Below are 13,675 nucleotides of genomic sequence, written 5' to 3'. Positions count from 1 at the left end.
CTGAGTTGAGTCTCAATTCATCACCCCATGAAATCGACCAAAGCAAGATTCAATCCTTAAATGAGAAACTTGTGGGTGGTATATCGTGGTTTTACTGTTGCAAATTATTTTGATTGGCCATTCAATTGCCTTGTAACATTTGCCGCTTAGTACCGTTCCCTTTTCTATCAATATTAACGCGTGGTCTGCCCATGCCTATTCTATTAGTATTGCCTCTTTGTGTACCTTTCTGTATTCTCTTAGTAATAACACATGGTGTGTATCTCGTGTCCATGGTCCCTATCAGTATCGGCGTGGCGTGTACAACAATGGCGTATGGTATGCCTTTATTATTTTTTTCAGTAATGAAGTATCATTCTTTTACTTATGCTTCAGTTATGACGTATGGTGTGGCATGTTAGTATCTTCTATTTCAGTTATGACGTATGGTGTGGCATGTTAGTATCTGCTATTTCAGTTATGACGTATGGTGTGGCATGTTAGTATCTGCTATTTCAGTTATAACGTATGGTGTGGCATATTAGTATCTGCTATTTCAGTTATGATATATGGTGGGGCATGTTAGTATCTGCTATTTCAGTTATGACGTATGGTGTGGCATGTTAGTATCTGCTATTTCAGTTATGACGTATGTTGGGGCATGTTAGTATCTGCTATCTCAGTTGTGACGTATGGGGTGGCATGTTAGCATCTGCTTTTTAGTTATGACGTACGGTGGGGGATGTTAGTATCTGTTATTTTAGTTATGACGTATGGTGTGGCATGGTAGTATCTGCTATTTCAGTTGTTGCGTAAGGTGTGGCATGTTAGCATCTTGTTTTTTAGTTATGACGTACGGTGGGGAATGTTAGTATCTGCTATTTCAGTTATGACGGATGGTGTGGCATGTAAGCATCTGCCTTTTTAGTAATGACGTGTGGTGGGGCATGTTAGGATCTGCTATTTCAGTTATGACGTATAATGTGGCATGTTAGTATCTGCTTTTTTAGTTATGACGGATGGTGGGGCATGTTTGAATCTGCTATTTCAGTTATGACGTATCGTGTGGCATGTTAGTATCCGCTATTTCAGTTGTTACGTAAGGGGTATGTTAGTATCTGCTTTTTCAGTTATGACGTATGGTGGGCATGTTAGCATCTGCTATTTTAGTTATGACGTATGGTGGGGCCTGTTAGTATCTGCTATTTCAGTTATGACATATGGTGTGGCATGTTAGTATCTGATATTTCAGTAAGGACGAATGGTGGGGCATGTTATGACGTATGGTGTGGCATGGTAGTATCTGCTATTTCAGTTGTTCGTAAGGTGTGGCATGTTAGCATCTTGTTTTTTAGTTATGACGTACGGTGGGGGATGTTAGTATCTGTTATTTTAGTTATGACGTATGGTGGGGCCTGTTAGTATCTGCTATTTCAGTTATAACGTATGGTGGGGCATGTTAGTATCTACTATTTTAGTTATGACGTACGGTGGGGCATGGTAGTATCTGCTATTTCAGTTATGATATATGGTGGGGCATGTTAGCATCTGCTATTTTAGTTATGACGTATGGTGGGGCCTGTTAGTATCTGCTATTTCAGTTGCGACGTATGGTGTGGCATGTTAGTCTCTGCTATTTCAGTTATGACGTATAATGTGGCATGTTAGTATCTGCTATCTCAGTTGTGACGTATGGGGTGGCATGTTAGCATCTGCTTTTTTAGTTACTGCTATTTCAGTTGTGACGTATGGGGTGGCATGTTAGTATCTGCTATTCCAGTTGTTACGTAAGGTGTGGCATATTAGCATCTGCTTTTTTAGTTATTATGGTGTGGGATGTTAGTATATTCTATTTCAGTTATGACGTATGGTGTTGCATGTAAGCATCTGCTTTTTTATTAATGACGTGTGGTGGGGCATGTTAGGATCTGCTATTTCAGTTATGACGTATAGTGTGGCATGTAAGCATCTGCTTCTTTAGTAATGACGTGTGGTGGGGCAGGTTAGTATCTGCTATTTCAGTTATTACGTATGGTGGGGCATGTTAGAATCTGCTATTGCAGTTATGACGTATGGTGAGGCATGTTAGTATATGCTATTTCAGTAAGGACGAATGGTGTTTCTGTTATGACGTATGATGGGGCATGTTATCATCTGCTATTTTAGTTATGACGTATGGTGTGGCATGCTAGAATCTGCTATTTCAGTTATGACGTGTGGTGGGGCATGTTAGTATCTGCTTTTTTAGTTATGACGGATGGTGGGGCATGTTTGAATCTGCTATTTCAGTTATGACGTATAATGTGGCATGTTAGTATCTGCTATCTCAGTTGTGACGTATGGGGTGGCATGTTAGCATCTGCTTTTTTTGTTATGACGTATGGTGGGGCATGTTCGTATCTGCTATTTTAGTTATGACTTATGGTGTGGCATGTTAGTATCTTCTATTTCAGTTGTTACGTAAGGTGTGGTATGTTAGCATCTGCTTTTTTAGTTACTGCTATTTCAGTTGTGACGTATGGGGTGGCATGTTAGCATCTGCTTTTTGAGTTATGACGTACGGTGGGGCATGTTAGTATCTGCTACTTCAGTAAGGACGAATAGTGTTTTTGTTTTGTCGTATGGTGGGGCATGTTAGAATCTGCTATTTCCGTTATGACGTATGGTGTGGCATGTTAGTATCTGCTATTTCAGTTGTTACGTAAGGTGTGGCATGTTAGCATCTGCTTTTTTAGTTATGACGTACGGTGGGGCATGTTAGTATCTGCTATTTCGGTTGTTACGTAAGGTGTGGCATGCTAGCATCTGCTTTTTTAGTTATTATGGTGTGGGATGTTAGTATATTCTATTTCAGTTATGACGTATGGTGGGGCATGTTAGTATCTGGGTGTGGCATATTAGTATCTGCTATTTCAGTTGTCACGTAAGGTGTGGCATGTTAGGATCTGCTCTTTCAGTTGTGACGTATGGTGTGGCATGTTAGTATTTGCTATTTCAGTTATGACGTATGGTGTGGCATGTTAGTGTCTGCTATTTCAGTAAGGACGAATAGTGTTTTTGTTATGACGTATGGTGTGGCATGTTAGTATCTGCTATTTCAGTAAGGACGAATAGTGTTTCTGTTACGTTATATGTCCTTATCTATTATTTCATTGATGACGTAGGTTTATTGACTTATTTTATCAGAAGTGACGTATGGTTTGTCCTGTTCTATGTTTTTTCAGGAATGACGTATGTGTCTGTGACTTTTCTATCAATAATGACGTATGGTGTGTCGTAACAGTATCTGCTATTTCAGTAAAGACGAATAGTATCTATGTGTAATGACCTAGGAATCGCAACAATATCTGTCGAGATTTCCAATGATGTAAGATTACTATGATTACTATGATTACTATGACGTATGGTATGTCCTTATCTATGCTTTCAGTGATGCCGTATTTGTCTGATTTTTCTATCCGTAATGACGTATGGTACATTTTTGTATGTCTTTATGTCCATTCGGCCCCTTAGTGAATGTTAAAAAGGAGTAATAAATGTTACTCAGCTTGTGGTCCCCTTCGTCCCCGATCATTGATTTTCCTTTCCTTCTAACTTAAATTAATTCTTTAATTTTTCTCTCTTCCCAGTGTTTTCGCTTTTCAAGCACTTTAGAATAGTTCCACGCTATGATGTGGTTGTGTTTGTAAGCATGGTCTGTAACGGCTGATTTACTGTGTAGTTTCTCCAATGTCTTTGTTGTATTTCTGGTGTAAACTTGCTTGCTGTTTCCTGGTCTCAACGTCTTTCTGTTATACTTTTAGGCGTGTCCCAAATTTCGTGTCGGTTTCCCCGATGTACGAAAGGTTGTCACTGTTACATACAATTGGGCAAACCACCCTGTCTTGTCTTGCTTCGGCAATTCGTCCTTCAGATGAATTGATATTTGTTAGATGGTATTGTGTGGTCGCATGGGCGGGCTGATGTGATGTTTGCGCAACACTCTTGAAAGTGCTTTAGACATACCTTGTATATATACTATAAAGGCTATGCCATTAGTTTTTTTCTCTAAATTCCTAAAATGTCAAAATATGTATAATACCTCTATTTGGTCCTTAAGTGTACGTTTTTATCAAGTACACTCAAATTATTTCTACACAGAGAGCAACATATATAGAAATTCTGGAAACAAATACATATGAAAATTAAAAATGTATTTGCCTACATAACCATCATTAAAGTTGCTATATAACACAAAGGCTTTTGTTTAAAACGGGGTTTTTTCTGATTCGATGAGTGAATATATGTCAACCAATGTGTTCGACTGTTTTAGGGGGTAGGGGATACAAACATAATATCACTCTCATGCTCTCCTGTTTTTATTTAAAAAGGATACTAAACATATTTTTAAAACAAACACAAATCTTGTTCTCGAAGTTTTACATTTCAAGTTCAAGTTCTTTATTAACTTTGAGTCTTGCGACTCATCAGTGTAACACATATACATGATATATATATATATATATATATACTTTCTCATAACATTGACAAATATCGAAAATACTAATAAATACACAGACGAGACAAAACACTCGGAGAGCATAACTACTTATGTTAATAAAGCTCTTCTTGAATTTGCAGCTTTAATGTATTTGGCCAATTTTGCTAATTCATTTGTGTTTTGTCCGTTAAATAACTGAATTAATTTAAACATGCTCGGTTTTTTACAATAGTACTTTTTTAAAAATTTCTCACGTAAATCAGAATAACAGGGGCATTTAAGAATAAAATGAAATTCATCTTCGACATCATCTATATCACAAGCGGTACAGATTCTTAAAAGTCGCGGAATATTTTGATAACGACCTTTCTCTACATTTAAATTATGGGCTGAAAGCCGAATTTTTGTTATTTCTTTTAAGTAACCTTTCATAAACGATTTTCTTAAATAACCCTGTATACCAACTTCTTTGTTAAGACATGTATAAAAAAATCCTTTTGATGATGTTCTAATTTGTTCTATACAATCTTGTCTATAAATATCTAAAAGTCTTTCTTTAATTATAATCAAACAGCTATTATCAATGTTATCTGTTTGCCATATGTAACCTAGACCTATTCTATATAATTCATTCTTGATATTAATTACCCATTTGTCGTTACGCACTAACATGTCTTCATAACATGATTTTAAAATGCAATTATCGGTATTTATAATCTTTATCCAATACTTAAAAATTACATACAATTTCAAACTTCTGCCGGGTGAGTTGGCAATGAGGAGCAACCTCGCTCTCGGTGAGGGGCGTACCGCGTGATATGTTGCAGAGTGACTTTTAGGGATAGCAAATGGCGTTATTTATCGTGGAGTAGTTTATGCAGCTCGAAATGGGTGTGGACATAATTATTTGGCGTGCCAGAAATGGAAGTTTGGGGAAATACTTAATCAAACAAGATGAAACCAACTCGGTGAGCCTGCATGATACACAGCAAAACAAGATAGCGACACAATATTTGTGTATCACTTCTCGTAGTAATACTGCTGGTGAGGGACGGATATGACATGAATCAAGAGCCTGTTGGTGGACAAAATGATAGGCCAGATAGATGGAGGAGAAATAAGGTTGACATCTAAGCAGGCGGCGAGATGACAGTAAATCATGCGGAACGGAGGGTCATGTTCGAGAAACTTTCAAAGCAAATAGTAGATTTCACAATAAACGAAAACACGAAATTTAAAACGAGAGAGTTAGTCTTAAAAAAGGAAATGGATAATATGAGATTGGAAACCGAATAATTAAATCTCAAGAAAGAATATTAGTGAACCATAGTAGTAGAGACAAATTAATATTTTTGGGATTTAAAGAGGACAAATCTGGGACTAAGGGGTATTATTTAAAGAGGACGAATCTGTGACTAAGGAGTATTATTTAAAGAGGACGAACCTGGGACTAAGGAGTATTATTTAAAGAGGACGAATCTGGGACTTAGGAGTATTATTTAAAGGGGACGAATCTGGGAATAAGGAGTATTATTTAAAGAGGACGAATCTGGGACTAAGGAGTATTACTTAAAGAGGACGAATCTGAGACCAAGGAGTATTATTGAAAGAGTACGAATCTGGGACTGAGGAGTATTATTTAAAGAGGACGAATCTGAGACTGAGGAGTTTTATTTTAAGACCAAGGTACAAAATGTATGGTGGAGACAGAAAACATAGCGAAAGCGCAGTATGACGAAACCATTGGATTAGACAAGGCGCAAAGACTAGGGAAGATGAAAGAATGGAACAGGGTCGAGGTACGGTGAACGGGGTGAATTGTGAAATTTGGACGATGGAAGCATAATCAAAGTCTGTGGCTTAAAAACCTTTCTAATGACAGCAGTACACAGAAAAGATAAGATTATCTGAGAATAACAGTCAAGAGCTGAGACACATTAGGCAAGAAATTCAGAAAGTGATTTTCACAAAATGGCGGAAAACACAGGAGTGAAAGTGTTCCTAAACCATGATTCAGTCACTGCTGGTAGGAAAGTCGATAGATATGATAATACTTCGGGAGAAGTATCCTTGTCCATGGCTGAGAACACAAGCGGATTTATGACAGGGAGAATTCTGGTTTCAAGGAATAACTTGTAGACCATAGCCAAGTAAATTTAGCCAAAACGTTTTTGTTTAAAACATTTTAGGAACATATTTAATATGTAAATGTGTTGATGAAATTGTTTTTATTTTTTATGTGAAACATGGGCAAACTGTTCAGAATACTGTGAGGCATCTTTACACCGTTTTATACATTTTGTAACTTTGGTAAAAAGAAATCTAAATATGAAATTATAACATATGTGTAAGAATGTTTTTTGACAGAGAATTATTTGAATGTGATAAAGATGTACTTGTTTGTGCTGTATAGATTCCACTAATTGGCACAAGATCATATTCATAAGATCAGCAAAATTACATTGATTTTTTGAAGAAGAATTTAGTAATATTTAAGATAATGTAAAGAATGCTGTCCATATAATATAATGTTGGGAATTCAATGCAAGAACTGGGCTATTGCAAGAGTTTGAAGAGTGTAAACAGTATCTCCCTCTTGAAAGATTTATTACCAGTGTTTAGTGGACTATGTAAAAGGTTAGATGTAATAAATGCATGTTCGAAGGGAGGTAACTCTGTCGAGTAGGTATTTATATGACATCTGGGGGAAATGTTATTGACAATGTAATAGTTTCATCCTTTTTTTAAATTTTGGGATAACTTTAATCAACATTGTGTGAAATATTATCACAAGCTGCTGAAAGGATGCGAGTTAAACCTACCCACAAATGCAATACCCAACCTAATTATGTAGCTCAAAACAGTCGTTGACAAAATATGGACAGGTAGAACAGATGTTTTCCTAATAGGATCTGAATGATATGTGGAAGAAGTTGAAAAGTTTAAATAAACCAAAAACAATATACTCTATAACAGGAGATCGATGGTTTAATTTCATCAAAAACCTATTGAATTCTTTAGTAATTACTGTCGAGGTTAAGTTCATGAACAATATAATAACATACAATATCCACATAAATTATGAAATACGTCATGCTAACGTTCGATTCGATGAAATAAAGACAGTTTCATCTCAATTAGGTGTAAATATAGCTCCTGGGGAAGATAGTCTAATGACCGATCAGTTAAAAAAGGAACCGGTGCAGTATTTGAGTGTCTTTGTGGGCAATTTAACAAAATGATGGAATGATTAATGGTGTGCGAAGGGAGATAACTCTTGCCAGTATGTATTTCTTTATAAATATCGCAATCATTGCTCGACTACAATTGTACTGTCCGCTGTTTTATTTAAAGATGATATGTATTGCATTTTTGTTGACTTGATTGTGTACAGCACCTGCTTTTGCTATATACTTTAATAAAGCTTACGTTAGTTACCTCAATACTTTAAAATCTGTAAGTTCCAATATAAGAATCATGTATAATTACAAATTGTGATTTGTCACAATATTTCGAAAGTAATTTTGATACAAAACAAGGCTGTATCTTGAGCCCATTTTATTTGTAATTGTGTATATTTCGGCAATGTTCAATAACCAGATGTGATGCAGGTGATATTGTAAACATGACTGATACTGCAGTATACTTGCAAAAACAGAAAGGAGTTGTAAGAGTATTTTGATTGGATATTGATAAGAAATCGTTTTGAAATCCTGTTACTTTTGGAATTCAGCATGAAAATTGTCACTTAATATTTACAGAACCATTGAAAATTGTTTATATACCTAACTTGATTTCCACCTCTTTGATATGCTTCCTTTTGGTAGTTTTTGATATATCATATACATTTCATGGCAAAATGTAAATAAGAGATAATTTTCTTCAGATGTTTGATCGAACGGATAAGAAAAAGGTAAATTCGAGGATTGAGGTTTTAAGTACTATGCAATATATAATTCAGCACAAGTGAGTTCTTTTTGTTACTAAACATACTGTAAACAGCGACTGGTGCCCAGGCTTCACAGGCCAACGGCGACGAAGTAGGTGGGTTCTTCTTGCACCAATAAAATGCGCTTCCATGATCCTGGATTGATGATGGTATGGTATGTTGTATGCTCTCTATGTCAGAGTAAAAAAATGGTCAGAAATAGTCCATTTGTCAACCAATGCAAAAACTCAATAGACAGGTATACATACAATTTATTAAATAAATTAAAGATTAACAAGGCATATTTACACAGAACAGTATATAAGACAGAGTACAAACAAGGCATCAACACAGATCCTTGCACCAGACAATAACAATGTGTTCACAGTCACTCCAAAATAAAGTAGTCCACACTAACTGACAGTGTAAAAATATCCCAATACTCACCATATCCCCAGAGCTCATACTTGCTGATACACAGGCCAGCAAAAATACAAGAAAACTTTTAAATATGGAAATGATTTGTAATAAAATGACCATTTGTGCAAGAAACAAATGGCCAGATTAGCCAGAGTTTAGTTTTTGTACTTAAAGAGTAGCCGTGTTTTTGTTAGTTGTAGAGTTTTAGTGTTGTTGTAGATTAGTTAGAATGGAGACTGAAAGTTGATGCATACGTAGTTTGAGAGGTCTTTAGCGGAAATGTACTGATACGGAAGAGGAACGAATTTGAAAATGCCGTGTAAGTGCATAGATACTGAGAAACTTGACTTACTGGAATGAATAAATATTTGAACTTTATTTTTTGCGCCTGTTATCTATCGCACCTCAATCCTATCCTTCGACAAATTTGACGTTTCCTATCCCAGGAGAGGGCGTTACAATATCACTACTTGGGACATGTCCGGTGATTAGTCGGGAGAGGTCCGTATAGTCTCCCTTCAATGACCTGGGGTAATCAATGTCTAAATACCAAGACCTACACCCAACTAATACACATCCATGTCTAAAACCATCAACTGTTATACATCGTACCCTACCGAAGCTTACTAAATGTTAACTGTATTACACAACGTATATGTACAACATTTGCATTATCCTTTTGTAACATACCCAAAACCTAACGATAATCAAAGTCTTTTCTGGAAGAGTTCAATGTTTAAATCCATTGTTTCGTTACTTTCACTCGTTACACGGCAAACATCATCTTCTGAAGCATGCAACCGTGTAACCATCTTCCATGCTGTATTTGGACATTATCAAAATAGTTTAAATTAGTTAATGTTGTCCCATACATGAAACAAACAATCGTTCTTTAAGTTCCTAGACAAACAGACATTTTTTTTTCTTTTTCTTAAAATGAAACTCTGATATTTCGACTTATGCTTCAGCCATCGGCATCCAGATGAAGACAAATTGTAATTATACATATTGTCAGACATAAATTATCTCCTTTACCTTCTCCTAAATAAATCCTCTACATTCCTTGCTTACATCCACAAGTACCTTGCATTAAGTATTTACATTCATTGTTTACCTCCATAAATACATTGCATTACTTGTTTGACCAAAAATATAGTAAAATTACGGATGCTCAGTTTGGTTTTAAGAAAAACTTGTCTACTATTGACGCCATATTTGCTTTACAGTCTTTGATTAACTGCACTCTAAAACGTATTTTTTTTATACTGTTGCTTTATTAATTTTACAAAGGCTTTTGATTTCGTCAATTTAGACAAAACTTGTGGTTCAATTTGATAAAAGAAGGCATTGATGGGAGATTATTAAAGCTAATAAGGTCATTGTATAGTAGTGTTAAATGTTGTGTTAAGCATAATGGATCATTATCCAATTATTTCAATTGTGAAAATGGATTGTTTCAATGTGAAATTTTATTACCACTATTGTTTACAGTATATGTTAATGATGATGATGCCCAAGTGAAAAACTAGCATGTGTGTATGTGCATGTGAATATGTACCATTAATGATATGTTTGTATATTATGTAAAATCTCTGAAAAATAAACAATTACAAAAGAATGCCTTTAAAAAGCTGGATCTAATAGACAATTTGTCTTGGATGAAGAAAATTCCTTTCTTTCTCAGGACAGCCATTGGTGAATTTATCTTTTATCCACATCTTGATTTGTGATTGATATTATTCGTGTGAAATACAAATGAAATAACGAAGTGACACCACTTGGAAGCTGCCACTGTTCGATGAAAATTGTTAATGGCATCTACCGTGAATGTGAAAAGGAATTTAATATGTGCATTTATGCACTGCTAAAACAAAGTAGGAATAAAATGTATAGTCATAATTATGTGTAATGTATAATTACACTTCTAGTCTAGGACAGTGCACTTTATAAAGCATTTCCACCAATGCAGTTTACCCATATTTATTCTAAATTTCATATATTTAATGTTATCTTTACCATTAGATGTTTCTGGGGTTAGTTATATCAGCATTGAAACAAAATCAAATACTGAAAAATAATTGTATGTTTCTAAATAATCATCTAAAAATATTTTCCTACATATGGGCTGACTTGTTTTTATTTTGAGGTATGACAAGTTATTCAGATTAATTTTATTTAACAATGTCATTTTTGTTCTTTGCCATAACAAAAAATTGCAGTGAAATATTATTTCTGAGAGTAACTCTCATATTTTGTATGAAATGAAATTTCATCAAATGAAAACCTTGCCAGATATAATATCAGATAAATCTCTTTTATGGTGTAACTCTTGGAAAATGGTATATACTTTTGGCACAATGATTTACATTCCCCATCAAAGAGGTAGACCAGGTGTGAACTGCTGCAATCAAAGGATTCCCTTTGCTGATTGTCTTCTAACTGACCTGTGAATTAAGCTGCAACAAGTAAATTTCAAATTCGCACACATAACAAATGAAGGACCATCAAGTTCCCTTCAGAGCAAGTATTGAAATTAAGTTGAATTATCTAAAAAAAAAAAATTCGAAAGAAAATCAAATGTGAAAATGACATGACTGTAAATAAGACACCTATATAAATTTATTTAGTACTACTGGTATAATAGCAAATAGGGAAATCTCTACTTTGTTTGAATATGTCTCCGGCTAAATTACAACATCAAATCAATATAAAGATTTGATAAATCTATGATTAAAGCCTATGTGTAATTGTGTGATCTGTAATATTTTACATTCACACCAGTCCATCACATTAAGTGGTCAGGTTAAATGCATGCAGGAAACACAAAGTCAATTAAATTTATAATTGCACAAGAAGTGCATTTCACTGAAAACATATTTGTGACACAATGTGTGTATAATTCAAATATATGTCCTAGGACATGACGATGTAGGGGATACATGGATTCGCCCAGCTATAAAGGAGCAGTAGCCTGTAGGGAGTCATCTTTCTGCATAACATGGGTTCAGTATAAAATATAACAATTACAAATGGTAGTATGAGAGTCATTATAGTTAATAAATCATTTTTCCTTTATTGTCCTACTATCTACTACACATAACATAAATATTTTATTAACGAAATTCAAATAATTGGATACTGGTTATATACAAAAATCTCTCGTCGTCAGAATGCTCGTTATCGCAGCTACAATGTACTCATATGCTCGTTTTGTCATCCGCAGTAGAACTGCTCGCTCTTGGGCTTTATCTGCTGTAGTCGTTTAACAACGCTGCAAGTATCGATAGGTAAGCTTTTAAAAAATAAGAAAAAGAAGTGAGTCTGATTTTATAAATATATACATTGATGCATCCGTAGTTCTGGCCTACCAGGCTAAGGGGTCACGCTTGTAAAATTATGATATTGCAAATGATAAGGATTTAGAATGTCGTCTTTAGATGGAATAGTAGGTAGGTTAGTTGTTTGCATCTGTTCCATATAATGACAAACATTGTTATAGGCAAATACGTCCTTAAACTGTCAAGATTCAACAGCGTTCAATCGCCACGAGTGAGAGCACCCCCATATTGTTTACAAAAGTTTTACCACTTGACCTCTGACCCAAGATGGCGGCGGAAACTGTCAAAACGCCTATTGCCGGCATTGGTGATTTCAACCGATGTGTATTTTGTACGATATTGCAGACATTGGTCTTGTTTTCGTTGTAATAAAGGTTTTTTTATTCTATTTTTTACTTTGCACATAAATTTACAATGGTATTGTCAAATCTCACAATGCCCAGCGATATTTCAGCAGCCGTCATGTTTATTTATATTGGATATTGTAGTTCCGGTCAGTGTTGTATTAATACGCTAAGAATTGTGTCTCGTGATGCATGGTATTTAAAGTCCCATCAACGACACAGCTTTCAAAGAGGCTATATAGTGACATTGCCATGCAAATGTAAATATATATATATATTGTATATTGAGTATGTAATGAAGAGCACTTACTGTAACTACAGGCCTTATTGATGTCCAATACAGCAGGCACTGTTTAATGTTCACTTTTCTTTAATAGAAACATAATAATGAACATTTGTTGATTTTAGAAAAGTTACAAACAATCATCTACAAAAAATATGTCTTGGATGTTAGCCCGGATGAAAGCATGTAGGGGGTCTTAATGTTGGAGGAAATCTAAATACTCAGAGAAACCCCACGTGGTCGGGCAGATAACCCTATGCCTTTTTACGTCCGATCGGGGAGTCGATCCCCGGTCGTATTGGTGAAAGAAGAGTTCGCTATCCACTTCATCAGCCGACAAACTAATACATGTATCGTTGGTGCACAAACAGAAAGAAATTAATAGCTCCATTGGGCTGCCCCAGTCGTTAGTATTACCCAAACACAAGTCTTTCTTCATCTTCCCAGTTATAATCAAACGTTGTACTAACCATGTAGTGAGGAAATATGATGTCTGCAATTCCCGATCAGGTCAATAATTTCTTACAGGTTAATTTGTTGAAACTATCAACGTCCGATAATTTTCCAGCAAGCCCGTCGTCACGAGGAGAAAATACTTGTAAAAAGATTGTGTATGATACCACAGTTGTACAGACATGGGTAACACGTTTCCTTTCGAAACTTCCTTAATTTTTTTCGACGTCTATTTTTTTTTCTGCTATCAACTTGTTTTTTTCTATGATGACGCTGCGGTACATTTATAGCACCAGAAGGATTTCGGGTAAAATCCATGGCTTGCTGAGGGCTTCGCACCAAAATCAAGATGGTGGAATTTCCCTATTCAACACCCCTGGACATGAAATAGTATGTTTCTCCCTTTTCTTATCATCAGAATAAAGTTAGAAACCACAAAAAAATGTTACA

This window comes from Mizuhopecten yessoensis, unplaced genomic scaffold (assembly GCF_002113885.1).
Source record: "Mizuhopecten yessoensis strain PY_sf001 unplaced genomic scaffold, ASM211388v2 scaffold11169, whole genome shotgun sequence".
Lineage (NCBI taxonomy): Eukaryota > Metazoa > Mollusca > Bivalvia > Pectinida > Pectinidae > Mizuhopecten > Mizuhopecten yessoensis.
The sequence above is the reverse complement of the archived record's forward strand: the minus strand, read 5'-3'. Positions refer to the sequence as shown.